Consider the following 7163-nt stretch of genomic DNA (forward strand, 5'->3'; position numbering starts at 1 on the left):
AGTAAACACTTAGTTTCTATGGTCTGTCTTAAGGATATAACCGATAAACATTGATAAGAATGTTGGATTTGTATTACAATAAATGTAAAGTGTGTATCTGACCTGCTGGGGAAACAATGGCACCCTGATTTTAGTGTCTGTGCCTTGCTTGACCGTGGCTGACCACGTTTAGCAGCCCAAACCTGTAGGTTGGCACAACTGAGACAATCAGTCAATTAATTGACTAGTTGATCAACAGAAAAGTAACCGGCAGTAAATTGTTTAATTACAATTTTAAAAACAAAAACATTCACTGGTTTCAGATTGCATTTTGGTTCCAAATGTTGTCCAGGTACGTAGAATAAAAAGGGAGAAAGACTACTTATGGCGGACAGGTTGGTAGGTGGATGGGTCCAACAAACACAGGACTTTTAACCACAAAACCGGTGTTTTGTTTTGTAAATCACGTTAGTGACGTTTCTGACGTGTTTTATAGTGACGCGTTTTCTGTACTTATATTACGTTGTTTCCGTACATATTCTACTTAGTTTACATACTTATTTTAAGGCAAACCATGAAGTTTTTTCCTAAAACTAACTAAATGGTTTCGTTGCATAAACCTAAGTGAGTGATTTTGTTGCCTAGTGGACAGACGGGTCTATTAGACGCTTTGGCGTGATACTGGGTTGGTTAATCGGGAAAAAACAAGCAATCTGAAGACTTCAACTAGCGCTTCAGAAAACTGTGATAGACATTTTTTTCACCGTTTTCTAGCAGTTTGTAGACGTAACATTTAATCCATCGATCTAGAACATAATAGTCAAATGAATCGATAATGAAAACAAATATGTACGTTGCAGCCTTTAACTCCAGGTGTTACAACGAATGGTTAAATGAAAACAACTGACTGATATGAGTGATGAAGATGTACAAGAAGATAGCTTCATCTCTCGTGGACGGACACACACATGGACCCACGCACACACACACACACACACACACACACACACACACACACACACACACACACACACACACCAACACTCTCCCCTCTGTTAGTGGCTCCTGCTTCCCCTGAATGAATGAAAGCCTCTGTTCTCTCTGGCTCTCGGCCCTCTTCATGCCCCGCTGCTGACTGGCAGATTGGAAGTAACAAATTGCTGCGTCCTCAGAATGATAATTAGCAAAGGCATGAAGGCGGTTTTGTTTCAAGGGAGCACAATGTGAGCCAAACTTTCTGGTCTTTCTGGTCACCTGACTGACTTCTTCTGATACCCTGAAACTTTACAAACAAGACAAGGATTCAAACTTTTTGAGTTTTCAAATGCAGTTATTTTTCCACCACTGTCCCAGAGCCTCCTATAAGTCACCAACATCATAAGCTAATTCTGAGCCACAGGGGCAAAGGTCCAGGATTGTTTTAAGTCCAGAAAAACCTTCCATTGATGTCTCTGAGAGAAATCTCCATGGCACATATATATATTATCTTAGGTGTGATGAAAACAGAACTTGGCGGCCTTTTAATAATCAAGTCTCTACAGTGAAGAGAGAGTCTCCTCCCCTCGCTAGGCTGCCTTTAGCACAGCTCCAGCATCTCCATCAACAAGTCAATAGAGGCTCTGGCTCGCCGAGACATTAGCTAGGAAGCTATGGAGGTGAGCAGGGCTTATTATAAGCCTCTTAGTGATTCTGCAGGAGGTGAAGAAATGGTCTCTGTTAGGGGAATCAATCCCCGGGTAATTACCTAGCCACACTGCAGGCTGCTGAGGAGGACTAGGACCCGGCTGAGGCTGCGAAGACTAGTGAGCTCCAGTTCAATAAGAGCCTTTTAGGAGAGCCCATTGTCTCAGACTTAAGAGAGGGGAGCAGACTGATGATGATAATGATGATGACGACGATGATGATGATAAATACACAGCCGGTAATCAAGTGGTGTTTGACGGGCACAAGTGCACAGCAGGGCTCATCAGAGTTTAGCTGCACGCGGGCGGCCGATCTATAATCCGTCCATCTTCGAGACTCGCTTGCCCGGTTCGGGGTCACTTTCCCAGCATGCACTGGGAGAGGGGAAGGGAAACACCCTGGACAGATCTCCAGGGATAGAACAGGTAAACAAATTTCTTCACCTCCATCCTCAACCTTTGTGTCCTCATCAAGTAAAATGTCGTGGTGTCCCAAATCATAACTTCTCTCTGAACAGTGACACTTGAGCCTCTCTTCTCCCTCCTAAAGGAGAGCATCACTTACCCATAACACCTTGCAAATAGCTCAAGAAAAATCTGTTTTTAGAGGGCAACACAAAACTGAAAGTCAGTTCAAAATGAAGGGGAAAGATTAGGGAGAATTTTGACAAAGATGTCCGCTGATGGTAATAAATATTTCCTAATTTCTGGTCAGATCCTCAGCATTAATTCATCCTCTGTGACTGGAGAAAGATGTTTCCAAGTCTGTGTGTGCCCCCAAGAGACTGAGGTAACAAACAACAACCCACTGCTCCCAGATTGAGCTATTATTTTTTACATATTTATATTGTATGTTTGATATATTTTATTATAGGGTAAGATATGGCCAAAAATGTTCATCATGATAGTTTTTTTTATATTGATCTATATCAATAATTATCACAAAATATATATCTTATAATAATATAATGCTCAATTTACAGTTTTAAGAGTATTCACCTTAGGAATAATAAATAAACCAGAAGGTTAATAAATGTATTATCAGAACGGGTCGGGTCGTTGAGGGTTGATTACATATGTACAGTATATACTGTATACAACACTTCTTGTTGGCCATCTCGCTGCTGCACGCTACCTTTGAGCCTGCGCACCACAGACTTCTGCCGGAACTGGACTAAAATGAAGAAACTAATGGAATATCTGCACAGTATTTGACTATATATAAAAATATAAATATGTGTTAAAAGGATCATTATTAACAAACAGTAGAGGGCAGCAATACTCTATTGCAGTGCCTATTCTGCCGAATCCATAGAAGAACAAGAACACTTATCTTCGGGTTAGCCCTACGCTAACTTGAATGGGGATAAAATAATTCAATCGTTCTGCTCTTCTAGAGTTTCCAAATGTTATCGGATCAAATTTATTAAATTCTGATTGTGAAACGAGTCATTTTTTCTCGTGGGTTGTGTTTTACAGCCACGGCAGTAGCGTCGGACTCGGCTACAGCGGAGCCTGCGACGTATTGGCTGTTCGTGTAGTGTTTTTGTAGGAAGAGGAAAGCTGATTCAAAAATAAATATCAAAAATAACTCTCATAAAGTGTATAATCGCTATTTTGGAAGATTTTAGCGTGAACATTTTGGAGACTGTTTTATCGCCCAGCCCTATTTTATTATATAATATGTATTATATGTATTATAAGTGTGTGTGTTTTGTGTTTCACGTGGCTGCAAGACCGATTTCCCCTCAGGGACAACAAGGTTAAGCTGACGTTGAAGTACAAAGGCAGGTATTTTGGAATGGTGACCAGATTAAAGGTTGTTGGTTCAACAGCCGGTATAACTAAAGATAGGTAAGCGCACCGGCAACACAAACCTGAACACGATTAAAAAAGAGAAAACTATTCGGTTGAACTAACTGCTTCTGTGTCTCCTCAGGTCAGACCACCACCACCACCACCAACAATTCATCTACTTCTTTTATTTTTGTGAGGGGTGGAGGATGTCTCCAGCAAGCTCTGACTCTGCCCCCAAGAGGTCAAGCTACACAACGACAGCCTATGAAGGAGATATTTTGGACTGATGAGCAGATTAGTCGAAGGATGATTGGTTTGGAAAATGAGCAAAGTATTCTGTAATGAAAGCTCATAAATAGTTTGACATATCTCACTGTGGCCTGATTTGTCCTCGTCAGTAATATAATGAAAATATACCTATCTTTATTCATATTTTTTACATTCTATGTTATATTGTTGTTGACTAAACCACAAATATAATCATTTATTACTAATAGCCAAAGAGGCAGACAGACAGGCAGGGAGACAAATTGGTTGGCAGACAGATAAAGAGAAATTTAGACAGACAGGCAGACAGAAGGACAGAAAGACAAGCACAGAGCTGAAGCCTTGCTACTCTGACACCTGGGAAGCTATTTGCAACAATGCACACAGAAGGGGGATATGAAAAAAAGGTAAAAGAGAGAAACTAGATAAAGTAAAAGCACTCTTTCATACGAAATCAAGAGTTTAGGGGGCAGAGTTCAGCCGTAAGTGGCGCCGCTACAACACGGCGCAGAGAAAAATTAATTTCACATTCTTTAATTTTCGGAATAAAATGGCCAGCCATTTCAGGTCGAATAATTGTTTGAACCAATGATTTTATCATTAATCCGACAGCGGCCCCCGAGAGCTGGGGGTCACACCGGAGGTTGATTAGGTACGAGGCTGCACAAAGAGCCCTCCAGTCGATGCCATTGAAAAGGAGCAAGTCATTTAGATTGTGAATTGGTCCCGGGGCTGCGAGGCTCACTCCATTACAGGCCATTTTCAATTTCAGCCTCACAATAAACATCAAGCCGGGCCAAGGAAATTACAGCATCTTGGAGATGTAGCCGAACAGATAGGTGGGGTACGGACAAGATGACACGACTGGAGGGAGAGGAGAGGCGGGTAATGGTAAGGGCTGGAGACAGAGAGAAAAAGCAGAGATTATCCAAAGTGGAAAACTGGAGGTGTGAAAGGGAAAGAAATTCCAACCTCTCTGACTCTGACAGAGTTTTACAAGTTTGGACTCGATTAATGCAAGAGCTGTTACACTTTATGTCTCTCTTGTCCTTGAATTAAGATTCTGTTGATCGGAATATTAAATGATGTACGATGGACATGCACAAAACAACGACTTGATCAATAACTATTCAATTTGCCTCATAAATATCAACAAGTGTACCAGTCCAATTAATATTAGACTTCAGAAAACAAAATGTAACGAGCAGCCAACAAAGAAATAAATGTATTATGCCAACCAAGGACTTACCATCGTCTAACCACCACCATTTCTTTTAATTTTCAATTACGCGCAGACAAAGTACTGTATGAACAAAGTCAATTTGTCCATCTAATAGAGTCAGACACACAACTGTACAATCTTGAAGCATGCATATGTTGGTCCTGAATAATTTTCAGCATCATGAATACGACTGCAGGTTGTTTACACCCTAAATATTTGTATAGCCCATTCAGCGTCAGTTTAATTACATTAGTTTAATTTGTGCCTCAAATCAATGGATATAATTTCATAGCTTTTTGTAACAATGGTCTTGTTTACTTATGGTGTATACAAATCCATGTGAGACTGAAATTAATGGGAAAATGCATCATTTCACTTAATTTTACTGCTATCATGAAGAAAAAAAAAATGTCCTGTCAACATTTTAGTTTCATTTGCTTTCTTATTTTTCTTTCCATACAGAGAGGAAGGTTACATATGTAACCGTGGTTCTCTGATTGAAGAGACATATTCTGTGTCTGTCCATTGTCACGCAGATAATTACTTCAACTGACCTTCATTGGTCATCATTGACATGGAAAGGCTCTTAAAGCGACCCTCAAGTGTTCACATGGTCTCTTCACTCAGAACCACAAGATCATATATAACAAATGTACTGGGACCCTTTAGGCGCAGCCACCCATGTTGCAAATAAAATACAACAGGCATGTACTCTAACGAAAAACCCCTATGTGCATGCATGCAGAGCTGCAATTAACTATTTTCAAATGTATAGAATATATATATATATATAAGGGTCAGCAAGCATGAGATTCTTTCATTTTTTTATCTTCTGGAGTGCCACCTTTCTCCTGGTTTTGTGGAAACGTATACAGTATAGTACAAAAACCAAAAATAGCAAACACTGCTAGACTCAAATTCTGCTCCCTAAAGCCAAGTCACCAGATGCTACTACTATGAGGAAATGCTTTCTAGATCAGCTACTAATGAGGCCACGATCATCCCGGAAATTAGCCTGGGCGGACTAAAAAGTGGTAGTGGAAATGACAAAAAAGGTCAAAATATCCCGAAAAGTTTTTTTCCGTTTGGTTGATGTGGGAAAGTTGGTGTATCTGTATTGGGTGGCTGTAGCTCAGTGGGTTGAGCGGGTCGTCCTCTAACCACAAGGTTGGTGGTCGATTCCCGGCTCCTCCTGTGTGCATGTCGAAGTGACCTTGAGCAAGATACTGAACCCCAAGTTGCTCCCCGGGTGCTTTACAGCAGCTCACTGCTCCTAAATGCTTAGGATGGGTTAATGCAGAGGTCAAATTCCATGTATGTACCTGTAGGTATATAATGAATGTAATAAAATGTAATTTTTTAAAGTTTAAATTTAAGTATCGATAAAATCAAAATAGAAACAGTCTTAGCGTAAAATCATGATGTATATGAAGCATGTGACTTATTTGCCACTCAACCTTCCACTCCACTGGAGAAATGAAAAATAGCGGCAGACAAACACGTCCGATTTGCATGGACTGATGAAAAGACCGTAACATTCCTCATATTAATACATAAAAACATAAATGCCATATTTCCATCCTGTTTTTACATGGTTTTCCACCATTTGAGGTTTGACTGCTGCTCATTTAATGGCATTATCCCATTGCGCCTCTGCAGCATTTAATAGCACCAGACTGGAGAATTAGCGCCACCAGCTGTTTATCTCGATGAACTCCTAATATTAGCGGAACATAGACGTGGATGGAAGGATGCATTAATTCGCATTTTCTTTTGTGGATTTTATGTAAAGCACCCGCTTCTACATGGCTATTACCAGTGGTCATTGGGAGCATAGATTTGAGGTGGCATGGCCCTACTCTACCTCCTAGTTGGCTCAGTAGGCCATTATCACCTATTGGTAAGCTGGATCACCACAGGGAGGTTCAAAATTGTTACACAGCGACCTCTACTAGCCGTAGTAATTATGACGGTTAACTTAAGTTGCCTTACGTAACGTACTTATTTTGCCTAAACCTAGTTTTATGTCAGTAGTTTTGTTTCAATTCACAACGTTAACCACGTTTTTAAAACTGCAATCGTTTTACAACATGCAGGTAGGTGTAGTTTTCCCCGTTTTCCCACCTGAAGCATTCTATCTTTCGGGATAACAACTGATAACGGCCATTTAATGGACCAAAGTAGCCCCAAGACTATATGTCTCTCTATATGTCTCT

The 7163-nt window shown here is 40.4% G+C and overlaps 1 long non-coding RNA gene across 1 annotated transcript; it reads left to right on the forward strand.

The window, feature by feature from the left end:
• Window positions 1–1612: 1612 nt before the first annotated feature.
• On the forward strand, window positions 1613–4664 carry LOC141768590 (uncharacterized). Its single transcript, XR_012594102.1, has 4 exons — window positions 1613–2087; window positions 2377–2451; window positions 3398–3515; window positions 3601–4664. It is a non-coding gene; the product is annotated as an uncharacterized LOC141768590 (long non-coding RNA).
• Window positions 4665–7163: the final 2499 nt, after the last annotated feature.

This window comes from Sebastes fasciatus, chromosome 5, assembly GCF_043250625.1.
Source record: "Sebastes fasciatus isolate fSebFas1 chromosome 5, fSebFas1.pri, whole genome shotgun sequence".
Lineage (NCBI taxonomy): Eukaryota > Metazoa > Chordata > Actinopteri > Perciformes > Sebastidae > Sebastes > Sebastes fasciatus.